The sequence below is a fragment of the Vollenhovia emeryi genome, unplaced genomic scaffold (genome assembly GCF_000949405.1).
Source record: "Vollenhovia emeryi isolate VEMERY1.0 unplaced genomic scaffold, V.emery_V1.0 DF939129.1, whole genome shotgun sequence".
Classification (NCBI taxonomy): Eukaryota; Metazoa; Arthropoda; class Insecta; order Hymenoptera; family Formicidae; genus Vollenhovia; species Vollenhovia emeryi.
Genome location: NW_011967237.1, coordinates 1,524,021 through 1,542,272, shown reverse-complemented (window position 1 = coordinate 1,542,272; position 18,252 = coordinate 1,524,021). Strand labels below are relative to the sequence as shown.

The window sequence follows — 18,252 nt, the reverse complement described above, 5'->3', positions numbered from 1 at the left end:
CGCAGCGGATGCGATACGACCGGACACGGTTACGCGTAAACAAAAAATTTCGCAGCAAATCGCCGCCGGGGAGATTTCATTGGAATCGGCGTTATACCACGCACAAAGGCCAAGGTTTAATCATCGTCATTTCGCGTGTACGCCTTTCACCGTACTTGAAGGCGCCCAATTACGAACTGGTGGTCGTAAAAGTTCCTTGCGACGTCGCTGCACCGCGGAGTCACTTCCGGCCGTTTTCCGCGCGAAAATAACGGCGGGACGAGGTTCCTCCCGCGTGTCCGCCTATCGCTTATCGCTTTAATCCGGTGCGGATAAGCCTTCAATTTTGCACGTCGGACTATTCCGCGACTTGGGTTTAAACAACGGGGCCGCGTAGAGATTATCGCGTAATGTCCGTGTATTAGAGATTTACCCGCGATTAGGCTTAGGTGATGTATCAGAGGCGCCGTAAGCGATCGGACGCAATGACAGCGAGCGAAGGGCGTATCGCGGCAGCGGATCTCATCGCGATCTCACCTTGGCACGAAACGCTCTTGCTTTCCACGAGAAAGCATACCGACAGGCCGCCCGCACGTCACCTGCGCCCGCGATATTGATGAGGCACTTTGTGATTTTCGTCGCGAGGCGAAAGGCGAATAAGCGACTCGAATTCGCCTGTCGTTCGCTTTACCGACGTCGCGACCGATTCGTGTCCGGAAAGCGAAGTGTTTTACGCGATACAAAGTAAATGTGCCTCACAATTTAAACCGGCACCTTACGGCGCGCCGCGTTTCTCGGGTTTCTCGGCGCAAACCCAGAAGATTGGACAATCGCAGGCGTGTCCGGTGCAACGAATTGACGGGAGTGTCGATGGACATATTAAATTACGTTCAACGTTCTGAACACTTCTAAGATCTTATCGGAGAAAAGAATAAAATAAGAATAAAATCGTAGTATGTATCGTCTTTTGTCGAATATCGTCGTGCCGACTTGGTGCAATGTAAGATGGGGGAAAAATTTATTCCTAAACGCAAGAACAACGACAAGTTACTCTTGTCTCAATATAGTAAGTCAATCTTTTTTTAATTCGATTGAGGAGACTATAAGAATTATTGATTTTATTTTGGTATTGTCTTACTTTTATACTAAATGAGGTTGCGAGAAATATAAATGCGCCAAGAATACTTTTTGTCTCGGTAACAGAAACCCTTTCTGAGGTTGCTCAAGTCGTAATAATCGTGGATTATCGCGAAATTAACGATCGCGAGAGCGTGCGAACAGGTAGAGAAAGACCGGGGATTTTCTCGCCGGCACGTGCGGCTGCGAACGCGATGCAACTTCCCCGACGAGGGCGATAATGAACGGCGCCGACGAGGTGTCCGTTCAACAATGATGCATGATTGTGGATAAATAACGTCGCAGCCCGCTATCTGCGCTCGCCGTAATTACAAAATGAAGACCTCGGCCGAGATATTTCTCTGTGCGGTCATGGTCGGCCAGGCTGTCCGACGCTTTGCAATAAGCTTGCGGAATATTCATAAGTATCGTTGCATAGATATGCGTACGTACCATCCCTTTGCTCTACTAATACGTCACTGCACATATCCGTGAGTAAAAGCTATATAATCTCTCGCATGATAGACTGTATTTCCGAAATTTCATTATACATTTTACTAGAATGCATGGTAAAATTTCAAAAAAACCCTCATAAAGTTCTTTATAATGCCGTGTTGTCCCACGATCACATGATTTTCAGGATAAACCGAGGGGAACCGCTGACCAAAGTCTTGTACACGCACCGGCATAAATGCTGTCCCTATCCTTGTGAGATGCACGCACACAACTACAGGGACTCTAGTTGTGTGCGTGCACCTCACAAGGATAGGGACAGCATTTATGCCGGTGCGTGTACACCAATGCGCAGTGGGCATTACTTAATCTTGTTATCTTCTTTTATCTTCTTTTATCTTTATAATGCCCCAGCAAGGCGTAATGCCCCAAAAATGCCTGGTAATACCTAGTAATGCCCAGTAATGCCGCAAATCTGTACACCACAATGCCCTCAGAGCGGTTTGCGCCTCGGGATAGGCTTTAGGAGAAAATTCTCCCCGTGTAGCCGCGGCAGGCAGTTCTTTCGGCGACTCCAGAAGGAATCAATCACGAGAAGCCCAAGTCTCTCGCAGACCCCGGTATTGTACTTGCAAATATCACGCTATCGATTCGCGTTTCGTCGCGGGTCATATTAAAAAGTACACACACGGCGCCGAATCGATAACTCGCGTCGTCGCCACCTAGCACCGCTACGCGCCGCGCGCACAGCCGATCGATTTGCATTTGCATCTATTAACCTCCCGGGGGACCCCGCGAAACGGCACTGCGTTGCGCGTGTCCTGCGTGTCGGACTCTCGTTAGCCGCGATAGCGTAATCGGCGATAAAAACCCAGTCATCCCGCGCCATCGCGCACGAATTCTCGACATTCCTCGGGACGCCAATAATCGATATACGCCTATTATACGGCCGGGGCTGGCGCGCGAGAACCGCGATCGCTTCAATAATCGGCAATCGAACGGAAGTGGATTAAGCGGCCCGAGGCCGAAGCCTACCTCTATAACGCCGCGGCGGGGACAATGCCGAATCGCGAAAGCCGCGCCGATAAAAGTTTATCGCGCGCAATATACATTCCGCGCGATACGACGAAGAGCACCGCCCACGTACTCGCGGAACTTCCCCAGAATTGCGGACTACCTCGCGAAAATCGAGGCCGGGCCTTGCGGGGCTTATCGGCGAGACTCCGTAATGACCCGTGTAATATAATGCGCGCGCAAATCACACCGGGAGAGATTTAGTTTTTTGCGCGGAAACGTTTCATTTATTCACAAAGGAATAAAGACTAAAGAGCCGTGACAGGACGTTAGTGTCTAAATAGTTCTTTGTGGATGTCCAAAAAATTGAATAAGCATTAAAAATTTGTCTCATTAATATTATTGTCTCCTTCATTTCTTTCTCAGTAAAATCTTATGCTCGATTGCTTGGACATAACATTTCAGTATAAAAAATCATTAAGTATCCAGTTTGTACAAATATCCATTTTAGTTGGCGCAATTTGGTGATATCATTACTTTTGTAGGGACAATAATCTTTACCCGAAACAAGGAATTACTTGGAGGGGCCGGCCCGGAAAGGCTTGGGGGAGCCGCTGCTCCTCCGGTACTCGATGGTAATTTCGGAAACTAAGCCGTCGCGTACGTTTATTTGAACGACGTCAAGCCGGGGATCTGATGACGGTGACTCAGTGAGTTAAATCGCGAAGGTAACGCAACTTCTCACGAGTCGCGGCGCCAGGACTTGGACGAGCGCGGGTCTCGGAGCGAGAAAATGAAATTTGCTTCGCGCGAGGCAATTTTTGGAGATCACTCCGGAATTTATCGCTCGTGAAACCGGAGATCACGCTCGATCGCTCGCAAAGGTTTCGCGGATTACTCCGGGGCGAGGAAGAGACCGAGACGGGGGGGGAGAAAAGTAATACGCGGTGAAAACCGCGCGTTTTCTCGAGTTTTTTTTCCCCACACGGAGGTGCGAGCGCGTGAAGAAACGCGATTGGGGGGGGGACTTCGGGTGAAAAGGAACGGATCAGCCGAGGATAAACCGAGATCCCCGCGCTCGAGCCGCGGGATTAGTAGGCAACGCTACCGCGAAAATAGAACTGCACGCCGCAAATATGAAGCTGCGGTCTATAAATAACTGGATTATATTAGTGCCCGTGATTCGCCGTATACGTGCATGCATACGTACAAATGCACTTCGGTCTAATTCTTTTCCGTTCGCTATTCTCGGAGAATGGCTAATCTCGTATAGAGAGATCCGAGCTGTCGACTGAAGTCCGGCGACTTTCAATAAACAAATGAGCAGCCTCGTGGACGATGACTTTGCGCATCGCGTCGACAATTTACGGTCGGCACATAAATTGTCCAATACGCGCGCGGTGACCTTTACGAAAGAGACGTTTCGAAAGTCCTGCTGACTTAATTGCCAAGATTTTTAATATCGGGAGCAGCCGGGGGAGGGGAGGAGGGGAGGGGGAGACGTTCCGAAGTCCCCGAGAGAAATCGTGCGTCATTTCCTCGCGGACACATGTTTTTTGCCCCTCGGATTGAAGTCTAGCGTAACGTCACGGTTAATAAATCACTCATCTACAACAATGACGACAACGCCTCGAATCGGCGGGGGCAGATTTCCTGGAGCGGCGGAGGATGTTACGCGCGCGCGAGATGAATGACGCCATAGCCGTCAACGACGACGCAGATAACGTCGATTCCACGGCGTTATGCGACGCCACTGCTCGCCTGGAATTATTTATAACGCCCCTCGGAGAAGAAGCCCCTGCGGCATGTGTCGGTTCGCGATAGTGTGTTCCGGTCGATGTCGCTCTCAAGAAAACACTGTGCAGCGCGCTTCGATGCCTTTGACGCGTCGTCTACAATGCGCGGAGTAAGGGCACGAGCGGAATGGCTGTCTGTAACTCTTGAGGCCATGTTTTGTGTTTTAAATCTTTGTCTTAAAGTAACGCACAGTGACTGTCTTGCGACTTGGCCCCGTTTCTACCAACGTAGTTTAACTTCAATCTCGGTTCAACTTGCTTCTCATATCTTCTTCTAGTTTCACGAATTTAAACCGAGAATAAAGTTAATCTGCATTGGTAGAAACGGGTATTAGGCCCAGTTCGACAGTGGCCAGTTAGCTTAACTGGTTGTTAAGTAAGCTATTTACAAGGTTAGATTTTAACAAGTTGCATTTTCGCAAATAAGCTTAAAAAAATATATACATGACCTTGTAAATGGCTTACTGAATTTTGTTTCAGTGGTTGGCATCACTACTTAACAACTAGTTAAGCTAAGTGGCCACTGTCGAACTGGGCCTAATGCCCGTTTCTACCAATGTAGATTAACTTTAATCTCGGTTCAAATTAACTCTTATCTTTTTCCACTTCGTAACACTAGAAAAAGATACGAAGCAAATCAAACCACAAGACGGTCATTGTTCGTTACTTTAAGACAAAGATTTAAAACGCAAAACATTGTCTTAAGAGTTAAAGACAGCCATTTCGCTCAGGCCCTTACTCCGCGCATGATAGACGACGCATGACACGGCTCCACGGTCGATTCGGATTTAATCAGCTCTATATCGACGGGCGAAACAAATAATTATTTCGCGAAATTGAAATCTTGGCGCAAATAAAAGAAGTTTTGAAAATAGCAAGCGTGTTTCGACCGCTAAAGAATATGTAAATTGTAAGGTAACTTTTCTATAACGTAAATACAAGAATCTCCCGTACGTGACCTACGGCGCATTTCTGTCGACCGATATCCACGGTCACGTGTCCCTTACCCTGGTATTCGCGTTAATGAACCCGGAAGATTACAGAATCGTAATTTCATTAACGCGAAGTACCTGCGCGAAACATGGCCATTTCCCGATGTGTGTGCACACATACACACGCGGACGGTCGTAGGCGAATTAGCGGGCAGCTCTAATCTCTGCTAATCTACGGACGTTTCCGTTTCGCAAGTCACCTTCAAGGACTCGCGGCTAATTGGTCATGCGCGTCGGGATGGCATAATATTCCTTCGTTAATGATCGCGCTCTAATCAGGATGCTGGCGCACGGGTGTTCCTTTGACAAGATAAATTATCCTTTAATTTACTTCGCTCCAATTAGGACGCGAGCGCGCGCATCCTCGGGGAAAAATACGCTATCGTTCCAATTACAGTTGAGAGTCAAGAGTTAAACGTGATTAACTCATCGCGAGATGCAAACGTTACGCAACGAGTCGTAACAAATCGTTTTCGCGGGAAACGGAAAAATTATACGCGTACTCGAATACTCGTCAACGTTCTTGTCAAAATCGCCCGATCGTTCGTTAACTCGACCTCGCGACGCGATCCCCTTAAAGGCGAGCGGCCGGCCGCGGATCCCATTCCCTCTCGCGGACAATTAAATCCTAAGATTAGCCGTCGGGACGCGAGCTCCGGTTTGCGAAACCAGTCCGCGAACACCGTTGGCAAGCGGCCCGGAGAAACCCGGACCACGCGAGCGTATTTTCGTTCCGTTTAGACTCGAAGACGGGAATAGAAGAGGGCGGTGAGGGCGATGCAAGTGGCACAACGCGACTTCCCATTCGCGGGTCGTTAAAGAAGCCCGATCCGACTTTGGTCTCGGGGAGGAACGAGAGAGCGCGACGTTTCCGATTCGCCGTTTTTCTCCTCGAATGAGGAAAAAGAAGAGTGAAATCGGCAAAGCATTGTACATCAATTTAAAGGCCCAAACACATGAGACAACTTAAGCAGTAAGACCTAGGGCTGCACTGAGAGACCTATTTTGTTGAATGAAACGAAACAATTTGACTGAATCATTTTGTTGGCTGAACATTTAATTTTCGTTGTATAATATAAACCGAAAAATATTTTGCTGAAAAAAAGTTAAATGTTATAACTATTTTGTTTTCGCGAGTTGTTTGTTTGAAGAAAATTTTATGGTTAAGACATGTAAACAACTTCAAATAAACAACTAAAGTCAACTAGATTTTGTTTCACTCAACAAAATGGGCCTCAGTGTGTCGCACAAAATTGCACAGTTGCATATACATAGCACAAGACCATCTAGACCAATGAGCATGTTATGTAAACCAATACGGAGACTCAATGCTCGATGTTCATTGGTTTAAACGGTTTTCATGCTATGCATATGCAGCTATGCAATTTTGTTGTCCTATGGCCTTTAAGGGAAGTTACCAATGGCGGTCGAATACATAAGCAATCATTTTGAAACTTGAGCAGTGCTGAAAATCCCGATTGGTTAAAATCAAGGGGTAAACCGCTGAGGGCAATAAGTTCACTGAGAAAATGCCCGATTAAATGTAATCGGATAATCCAATGACATAATAACAAGCGGATATATCCGGTGAAAAGTACACTGAAAAAAATTTCTGGTTGAATATGAACGAATCAGATAATTCCTTTAGGATTTACCAGAATTCCTTTAGGATTTACCAGAATTTCTGTAGGATTACAGGAATTCTGGTAAATCCTAAAGGAATTATCTGAGTCCATATTCGACCAGAAATTTTTTTCAGTGTATGATTGGTTTTGCAATCAAATTTGATCGGTAACTGCATTTTATTGGATAAATTTCATCGGATATATCCATAACTTAATCGGGAAAGGTAATCGGAAAAATTAACCATCGGAAATACTAGTGTAGGCATTTGTGGGGCATTAATGCGTGTTATTTGGCCTTGCTGGGGCATTGTAAAGACTCTAAAAAGATAAACCAAGATAAGATAAAGTAATGCCCACTGGGCATTGTCAGCAGTCTACCCCTCGGTCAAAGTTCTCAAGCCTCGAGTCTTCGAGGAATTTTCAGCATTGCTTAAGTTACAAAATGTTTACGTTCTCGACTCTCATTGGTCTTACCTGGAGACCCTGTAATCAGAGACTGGCCATAAGACTTCGTCAAATTCCCGCGAATGAGATAGCCTATGTTTCTCTCTCACTCGCAGGAATTTGACGAACTCTTATGGTCAGTCTCTGATAACAGGGTCTCTAGTCTTATCGTGAGAGTTTACTCGTGCGTTTCTCCAGCTTCAGTACCGCAAGATCAGGCGAAGAGTAGCGGAAAAACAGAAAAAACGCACGGGAGTCGCGTTCCCTCGTCAACATTCGATTTCCTCCAGATGTTTACAAACTAAATGGCCGGCGGCTGCGTTCGGTCTCTCCGTCGCGAGAGCGCAGCCGTCCCGCAAGGTGGAAATCAGGCCAACAACCCACGAGGAGCCGCGCGCGGGAGCTGCACGGGATATCGATCGACCCCGGGCTATTCTGGATAACACCCACGCACACACGGATGCGCGTAGGTCGGGTCGGGGTGGAATCAGGTCGGCTGGAAGGAGAGAGAGACCCCCCGAGTGCGAAAGTGGCCTGCGGTTTTGCACGCGATCGGTCAGCAAAGGCGGCCTCCCCCGAGGACGGTGCTCGGCAAGGTCCTCTACGAAGAGGGAGAGATAAACAGCGAGGAAAATAACGAAAGTAGAGGAGAAAGAAAGAGGAGTCTATCGCGATGGATTATCGAGCAGATACCAAATTCACTCGTTTCAATCTGCTCGGGACCGACTCCGCCGGACGCCGCGCGAGTTGAGTGGGTCTCTTTGTTTTCTTTTACGTAATACCGTCCCGAGGAGTCCGAGGCAACGGACGCCTTGCATTCCGACACAGACGCGCGGGAAACTGAGGCCCGGTCTACAATGAAGCGTCGGTCCTTTTTCTTCCGCCCAGAAAGGAAAAGGATCAACATATAGTTCCGACCTCTGACTAACAACTCATTGTAGACCAGGCTTAAAGCCCGTATCAGACTACGGACTGAAATTTCACCAGTCACGGTAGAGTTTACTAATCTCAAGTTTAGCAACTTTTACTCTAATTGGTCAAATTTCGATATAATCTCGAGCTCAATCCGTAGTCTGATACGGGCTTAAGGCTGGATCTACAATCAGCTTAGTCGCAAGCCGCAAGAAATCGACCAAAGACAGTCCGCCACGCGGAACTTTCTCTCAAAATTCACCCTCAAAAATCCTGCAATCGTGAAACAACGTGGCATTTTGAACGACTTTATGGCAGTTTTCTGAAAACTTTCACCGTACATTTTAAGAGTAAAACGTCTACTAATTGTACGTGTGATTACTCACGTTGCAAAATGTACGGTAAAATTTCAAAATACTCTCGTGAAATTCTTCGAAATGCCGCGTTGTCCCACGATTACACGCTCTTCGGGATAAACTCGAAGAGAAAATTCTCCCCGCGTATTCTCGCCACATGCGACTGCGACTGGTCAATTTCTCGCTTACGACCCGCCGCGTCTCGTAGATCCAGCTCGCGGTTGCAGTCGCGGGAGGGGCGAGTCTCACTCGGACCTCGGCGGAATGTCGCGAAGCGTTAACAGGATTGAGAAATTAAAATTCCGGCCTTAGGAATTCGCGGCCGGCACGGCCGCGCGGCGTAACGCTCCCCCCCCCCCCCCACCCCCCCGACGCTTCTTACACACGCGCGCGCGACGAGCGAAGTGACGAGCAGAAGGACTGACCTCGTTGCGGCCGATAACTGCGCCGTTTGTGTTTTGAAAGTGGTATACCTACTTAAAGTTAAGTTCGACGATTTTGCGGGAGAGCGGCGGGACGTCCGTCTCGATTAATTCTCGTGCGAAACAGGGTCATCGGCGCGCGGGCCCGCCGCGCCGTCTCGAGCGTCATTCTCTCCGTGCTTAAACCCTTATTTCACTTTTTGTGAATAGACCACACGAGTCGTTTACTGTAGAGTTCCTCTAGTAAGGGCCAGTTTCACAAACGTCGGTTAACTGCTAACCGAAGGTTAATTGATTCTCTGTCTCTTCTTAGATAACAAAATAGAAAAAGATAGGAAGTTGACTGAACTCTGGTTAACAGTTAACCGACGTTTGTGAAACTGGCCCTAAGAGTTCGGACACCGTACGCCATTTATAGCCAAACAGTGGAAGGGGATTGGCGCGATACATGAATATGGCCTGCGGTCCATTTGATACTGCAAATGATTCGAAAGATTCTTCTTCTCCTTTCTTTTATTAAAAGGAACTAGAAGAAGACCGCTTTGAAGCAATTTGCAGCATCAAGTGGACCGCAGCCTATATAGTTTATGATATTTTACATAAATTTTTTAAAGCAATGGCCATATACGGTCAGGGAAAGTGACACATCTTAAATTTTTTCTCTGAAGAATTGTAGCAATTTGGTACTACACAGCCAGGCATTTTATACCTATGTTAATAACAATTATAATTATATTAAAAGTTTTACATATAAATTTGCTATTAACCTCTCAAGAAAAATAATTTCAAATAAGTCAGACACAGTTATTTCAATATTTGTATATTTTTATAGCACTTTATCCAACTTACTACATAAATTTAATGGAAGATATACTAATTGAATCTCCTATTTGGTACTTAAAAGAATACTTACACGTAATTTGTATAAACAGATTAGTTGATATAAACCAAGCAACAAGACTTGTACTAACCTATTTTACTAGAAGTAAAGCATTGCTTAAATCATGAATCGTTTCTATAAAAAATAATCTAAAGCGTAATTTAGTACTTCTTGAAACTTTTCAAATATGTACAGATCTAAGAAATATAGTTCTCAAAGTTATTCGCTACATTCAATAATTAGGATTTTACTTTTTCCGCCCTTCTTGGCAGTTGCATATGGCGGATCGAAGAACCAATAAAAAATCGTTAACTAGGTGGCCAAACTCTTACTAGAGGAACTCTAGTTTACTGCGGCCTGCAGCCACGGCAGGTACTCGAAGGAAATAAAAGTTTCCTTTCTCAAGGCCTGTGTCCACAATGCTAGAATAGACAGCTACCTGGTCCAAGTTCTAGCTTCGAGAAACGTGTAGCCAATCAACTTGCAGCTACTCCGCGGGAGCCGCAAGTCGTCTGGCCACGCATTTCTCGGAACTAGAACCTGGGCCAAGGCGTCGTGGACACCGGCCTTCGACAACGAGCGTCTCACGCGAGAGACCGCGTCTCCGCTCGCGGCTGACTTTACTCCGATCGGGAGCAGTCGGCGACTTTTTGAAATTTCTCGCGCGACTGCTCGGGAGATCGGATTCTTTTACCATCCCCGCGTACCGAAGGCTTGATTCGGGGCTCGTGGCGAGCGATCGGGCCGAGTTTTCGGCCGGACTCGCCGCCGGCAAGGCGATGCAGCGCGCGCTTCCGCGGTGCAATCCTCCGGTCGATGGCCGCCAGTTGGGCGCCGAGCGAAGAACGCGCTCTCGTCTCTCGCACGCGAGAGTATTGATTCTCCTCCGCGGCCCGCGAGCGTCGAGGCGCGGCGAAAAAACCGCGCCTGTGTTATCGCGACGGCGCGGCGCGGCGCAAAATAACGCCACCTTCGGATCGCTGTCCTTCGGCCGGCGATTACTTAACTCCGCTTTGGCAAGCTGTCAATGGCAGGTGGTATAATTTCGTACTACGATCCCACATGGAAGGCGCAACACACACACATACACACACGGACATCGTCTCGCGACGACGCGGCGCAGGAAATGCGACCGACTGTTGCGTTACTGTTTAAAAAAAAAAACTCAATGCGTTACGTTACTTCGCTTCGTGATCGATCGATCGCTTCGCCACGAAGCTCTCCAGTCTCTGTAAAATGGATATCGGGCCCCGACTGCGCTCTTCTTTCCGTTTGAATTTGTCAAGGCTGAAGACGAGCCTACACTGAAAAGAAGAATCTGATAGATTCAACCAGTCGTCTGTTAGAAAATGGACGAATCAGAATTCCTTTAGGACTTGCCAGAATTCCTTTAGGATTTACCATGAAAGATATTTCATAACCGGAAGTTCGCTAGACTTCACTACGCATCTGGTAAATCCTGAGGGAATTCTCATTCGTCCATTTCCTAACAGACGACTGGTTGAATCTATCAGATTTTCTTTTCAGCGTACAAACGAAACATTCGATTGGCTACACGTTTCTCGGAGCTCGAACAAAGTTCCGGCATCGTGGACACATGCCTCTAGACATGCACGCTGTCTGGTAAGTTACTCTGGGGGGGGGGGGGGGGAAAGACAGCAACCCATTTCGAGGTCCGCAATTGGTGATCGAATTACTTGAATTGTTCGTAACTTTACTCTGGGAGAAATTGTGACGTTTTGTTTTTCTGTAGTCAAGCAACCTAACATTTCGGTTGGTGCCTCTTAAGGGAAAATTATCTTCGCGTTACTGAATGTCGACAGAACCAATTGAGAGAGTTGACTGGTATCACTTTAAAATCGTGGATACAGATAGAACAGCCGATTGCGATTTTTAGTTACGCGGGGTAAAATCGTAAAAGATTACGAGTCAAGGCCACTCTACGATCGCGTAAACGTGTTGTACATCGAAGTAATACACAATAGAGTAAGATACGTCGTAAGTTGAAGCGAACGATTGGCCAGCTTTTACGTCCTGTATCGTTGTAGTCGCGGAAGATGAGGTTCAGCCATCTTTTACAACAGACTTCACAGTCGGAAATGCCGGCTTAAAACTGCGTTTTACAACGCCGTACGACCGCTAACAACCACGTTTACGCAATTGTAGTAGAATGGCCTTTACGGACAATCGAAATAATTCGATTACTAATTGTGTGGGGCCCCGAAATGAGTTTGCTGTCGTCTTTTTCCCAGTGTATCCGAGACGGTGGGAACGGCTGCTAACGGAACAGGAATTGCGTCGCGATTCACGGCGCGGCACCGGGACCTACGTTTTTAAAACGCCGAGCCTCGTGCGCGCCAGGTCGAATTCACGTTGCTGCCCCAACGTGCGCGGACGGTCGCCCCTTTTTCCCCCGTTCGCGTCGTTCTCTTCCGACATGCGAAAACTGGCACGCGTCGCGCAAACGAATCCGTCTCGTCCGCACTGCGTAATTCGACGTTGCGACATACAGAGCCCCCCCCCCCCCTCCTCTCTTTCTCTCCCCTCGGACCTGCGGCTTTCTCGGAACGAAATCGCGGTGAAAGCGTCTCCGCGGGGGAAGCGTCGGAAGGAGCGGAATTACGCAGCTTCTCCGCCGCGCGGAGGAGGAAGGCGTGTGCCGCGCGCGGCCGTAAAAGATCGCGCAAAGATGTCGCGACGTCCAGCGGGAAAAGCGTAAAGCGTAAAGTGTCCCGAGAGCCCGCTTGAATCCGCGGCGAAACACGTGTTTGTTTTGACGCTTCCGCGCGGGAGATCCTCTCTCCTCGAACCTCCAACCCTCCAGCGCGATGTTTCTCGACCTTCCCTCCAGGACGCTCCCGGAGCGAAGAACCGACGAAACACGCGCGCACTGATGCGCCTCGTCTTGGCGCATTTTTTTGAGATTATTAAAATCTTGTTAAAAAGAAAATCCCGCGGAAAAAATGCGATTCCGCGAAAGGGGGCGATTAAAATACGCGCGTCTGGCCGCGCGTCTCCGAGCGCACGCTTCAAAGGAAGGGAGCGACGCGACGCGACGCGTCGGTGGTCGCCCCTAACTCACTCACGCAGGAATCTCGCGCCCCAGGCGGGCCGCCGGCCGCGTCGATACGCGCATTCACTGTCGTTCCCTCTCACTCACACTCTCACTCACTCACGCCGCAAAGGAGAGCCGCATTGAATGAACGCTCGACTTACTCTCGTCTGTCCCTCGGAATCGAAAGCTCGGAAAATCTCTCTCTCTCTCTCCTCGCGCTGGAGCTCTCGCACAGCTGCGACGCGCACTGAACGACGTAGGCGTCGGATGCGAGGCAACTTGTCGGCGCGTCCCTAATAACGGTCGCAACGAGTGGAAATCGAACGAGGCGTTCGGGGAGCGTGAGCGTCGACTGCAGGAGACTCGCGTGAACGTTGCACTTAGCACGACGTCGCAAATGAGACTGAGACGCCACGGACGGGCGGGGTCCTTATATCACCGCGGCGGCCGGCGTGGGTTGCGGGAGGAGAGAGGGGGAAACGCGGTGGGGAGGAGCGCCGGGGAGTGGGGGAAGCGCGGCACGAATTCTTCGTCTGGCGACGCGGCGCAGCCGCGCAGTATGCGCCCGCTCTTGCACCGTAGCGGTTCTCAACGCGCGGATCTCACGTCCGCGACGTCGACCTCCCGCGGATGAGCCGTCGAGGAAATTTTTTTTTTTCTAGTAATATATTAATGTACACGGGGCTGGGGAAGCAACTCGTTACTTGTGACGAAGTTACGGTTGCAGTTGCTTTTTTTGGTGACTTTAACTTAACTTCGTTACTTTCGCTCCGTCTGTAACTTGACTCAGTTACATTTTTTCAACAACTAGTAACTAATTTAACAGATCGCGTTAGGTCTTGCATTTTCACATAAACACTGTTATCGACACTTTACAATTCGAACGCAGATTTAATATTTTGATTTTTATTGCAAGAAAGTGACTGCGAAATAACGATTTGCTACTTTTTGAGCAACTGTAACTAGTTACATTAATAAACTGTAACTAAATACTTTTATAAAGTAACTTTCCCAACCCTGAATATATATTATAATAAAAAAAAGAGTTTGCGACATCCACGCGGAGAGGAGTTTCTCTTAAAATTTATCCTGAAAATCATATGACGGTGGGACAACATGGCACTTTGAAAAACTTTATCAAAGTTTTTTGAAAGTTTACTAGTAAAATGTATACCAAGTGTAACTAGTAGTGAAATGTGTGGTAAAATTTCAAAAAACTCCCATGAAATTCTTTGAAATACCGTCGTCCCGCGATTACGATATATTCAGGATAAGCTTTGAAAGAAAATTGCCTCGGCGTAGCATTAAGAATCTGGTTAAGATAGGGTTTTAATCTTATCTGCTTAAAAATGCTGTAAAATACAGCTCGGGGGATCTTCCTTTTCTTTTCGATTATTTAAATCCCCTGAAAGTGCTCGGTTAAATGAGCATTGGGAATTTCAGCATGGCGAAAAGTTAGGAAGTGGAACAAATTACGAGAGCTTATCGAACACGTATTATTTTTTTTATCTCCGCCGACGCGGAGCTGACGTTCCAGCTCGTTGGTCATCGAAGTTCGCGGAACGGATATCGAATTATCGATTCCCTTAGCGAAGCGAACGACTTTGCGCATCAATTCTCACGCTGCAGCGACTTTCTGAAAGGATGATGCCCAGATCCTTTGTGCGATGGAACAGGGTATCCTGGGAAAGCTCGCCGGATCGTCTGCGAGACCTCTCGGCGAAATATGAGCAATAAGAGCGGCACAAGGAAGCATTCCGACATATCCCGCACCGACAATTCTCACCTTTTGTAACGTAGTTTGACATTTTCAAATGTCTAGAAAGTGCCGGGACAGATAATTTATAATAGCGGTAATATTTATAGCGAGAGCACCGAGGCGGCCGTACGCGTTCGGGATGATGGATGAGAAACCGTAAACTTTGCGACTCGTGCAATATCATTTTCCGGCAACGCTATCGCAATATCAATTTTGCGTTCCTGACGTCATTGTAACAAAATTATGAAACACAGCTACTCTAATTGACCCAGGAAATTCTATTCCATCTGCGTGGTACCGAGCAGAGAGACCAAGCTTCCGTCGTCACTTTGTGAGTTGGAGATACAATTTAATCATCAATATTAGGCAACTCCCCTGATTGCTGCCGTTACGATTTCTCGCACGAAAGGTATCGGCGTGGGAGTTAATTAAGGAAATTAAATAAAGAACCCGAAGGTAAATAATGGACACGAAATGCCGTTACCTACGGGACACCCTGTACAGATATGCACGAACGATGTATGTACATGCTACATAATAAATTCCGGATTATCTCATACAACGTTACGCCGATGACGTGCAGAAGTTTCGATCGTGGACGTCGATACGCGGATCCGGAATGTTGTCGGATCAACTGGATGACGCACGAAATAAATATCGATCAACTACTATCGCGTTACAATTTGTCGGACTTTATCGAGCGTACGTGTCAACGATTCGCGGCGACGGTAGATTTTATAATTCACCCGCACCTGCCAAACGTGTCGAGATAATATTCATTCGCACGTGGCGCAAAATTTAAGTTAAAACAGGTCTCTCTCTCTCTCTCTCGCGCGCGCGCGCGCTCATACATATGTATATGTAATTATTATGGTCCCCTTTAGATACGAAGGCATGCCTAATGTTTTCTTAAATGCCACTAATATTCCTCGTACACGCGATAAGATAAGGGTCCGCGTTTTGTCCTCCGCCATATCCGTTGCGGGATCTGTGGCAAATTGCACGACTGTTGACTACACGTGGCAACAAATGGCACGTAATTTAAGGAAACGAGGACAGAGCTTGCGGATGAACAAGGGGATTTTCCTCTTACGAGATCCATGGTATCTTTCCCTACTTTCTTCCTATTTAACAAATTGAGCGACACACGTGTGTCGAGGCCACGCGGCTTCGACCGGCGCATAATGATTCACCGTGGGAAAGGTTACGGTTCTGTTATAACGTCTGCGACTGTTAAAGATATTCCTTCCTCCGTGAATTTCCTCGGTCCACGCGCGCGCTACACATTTGTCAATGACTCCGGGGGGTTTTTCAACTCGGTAAAGTGCAAAGGGCGTGCAGAGTGCATCGAGGAAGTAGATTCTCGTAAAACTTTTATTCACAACTGCAGTGGTCATCACGCCCACTTTAAGCTATACTTTGCAGCGAACTCTGGGATATTTTTTTCATGGTTTTTCCATTTATAAACTTTCTATAATGGAAACTCGTAGTCTTCGTTATTAATGAATCGAAGTACCTGGTAATAAGTCGCGAATCAGAACGTCACACGCGATTAAAACGTCATTTCAAATACAGTCGCGCAGAAAATTGCCAGGAAATTCAATTTAAAACAACCGCGGTCGTACATTAATTATTTTTTTCAGTCCTCAAAACAAAAGAAATAACACTCGATCGTAAAGCACGATACTATTTTTCCTACTGAACTGCTTACGAGAGCCAATCAGGATTTAGCCTTAAAGTCCCCTGATCTAAAACTCTGCATCCTGATTGGCTCTCGTAAGCAGTCCAGTTAGGAAAAATAGTATCGTGTGCCGTTGGCTTAAAACTCGGGCTTTCGTCCTCGTGGTAGTTACACACGTGGTGGATCCACCATACGCAGAACCGAGTGCAATAATGTGCCGACACCCACGACTGCGGATGTGCAGGTGTGATCGATGAATTGGCCGATCAGGCGCACGTGTAAAGAGGACGGTTTCAACGTATGCTTGAGAGCGCGCGCGCGCGCGCGCTGACGCGGTGACGTAGTGTCCGCCGCATGCCAAGTTCTGGCGCGAAGAAGGCTACACGTGGAGACACGTGCCAATCACTTGGATGCTTTCCTCGAGCGTTCTATTTGCAAGTGCACGAGGCATCCTCGCGAGTCACCCCGCGGCGTCTTGTTTTCGCCCGCCGGATACCCACGGGCGCGGCGCAATTTTCCCAGAGCGAGCATCAAGCGTCGCGCAAATATGCTATACTTTTTATTAAACGTAAGGACGTACTCGATCGAGCGCACCGCGTGGAGAGCGTGTAGTATAATAATACGCCAGATCGATATCACACTTATCACTGGTCAGTGAGTCTGGAGTGACGTCACGGATAGCGAGGACCTTGTGAGATGGTTAAGGACGTCAGCGATTCTTTACGATTCAATAACACCTCGTGACGGTACTAATATAATTAAATGACGTCACCTCGTACACTATCCATATTTATATCGTCGCGATTAAGCTTTAAGAAGCCCTGAAGCCTGTATCAGACTACGGCTTGAGATTGAGATTAGATTGAAAATTGGCCAATGAGAGTAAAAGTTACTAAACTTGAGATTAGTGAACTTTACTGCGATTGGTCAAATTTCAATCTAATCCCAATCTCAATCCGTAGTCTGATACGGGCTTAAGAGGCTTTAGTAGATCAAGGAACGCAGTTCTGCAAGAGCGAAAGTGATTTATACGTTACAGGTAGCGAAAGGAAGTATATGGAGCCATGTCATAAATTCGCAGTTTTACAGTGTGGCAACACTTGTACAAACTAGAGACCCTGTAATCAGAGACTGGCCATAAGAGTTCGTCAAATTCCTGCGAGTGAGAGAGAAACATATTAGGCTATCTGACAGGAATTTTAAGAACTCTTGTGGCCAGTCTCCGATTACAGGGTCTCTGGTACAAACAACGTACTAGAGACCCTGTAATCTAAACTACACACAATGTACTAGAGACAATATACTCTACCCATCGTCTCTCCTCGATAATAATCGTTCAATATCGCCAGATTTTTATGTGTAAATCTTTCACAAACTTAAAAATTTTACCAAATCTCTTTACAGCCAAGAGACATTTTCAATTATTTCTCGCCGATAAAAAAATAGAATTACTGTAACGGGAAAATTATATTGTACGAAACAATTTCGTCTTTCCTGAAAGTTCCTGATTTACCGCGGCGGTTGCATTAGGGAAATACTTCAAAAACCATAAAATTACACAGAATTACTTCTTATTAGATGTAATAGAACATAACAGTAACCGAGAATAGTACAAAGCGCGATTACGGTACTACCCACGTGCCTATTCGACACGTTGCCGTCGCAAATCATATAAAGCAACGTACATCGTTAATTGACGGCTCATTCGTCGTCGCAATCGTCACGTGAACGGCGCATATGCAACCCGCAATTAATACTCCGATTGTTA

General features: G+C 47.2%; 1 protein-coding gene across 1 annotated transcript in view; it reads right to left on the bottom strand.

Moving 5' to 3' along the window:
* Window positions 1–18,252, bottom strand: part of LOC105568429 — a 58,630-nt gene that overhangs the window by 9,666 nt on the left and 30,712 nt on the right. The gene's annotated exons all lie outside the window — the stretch shown is intronic.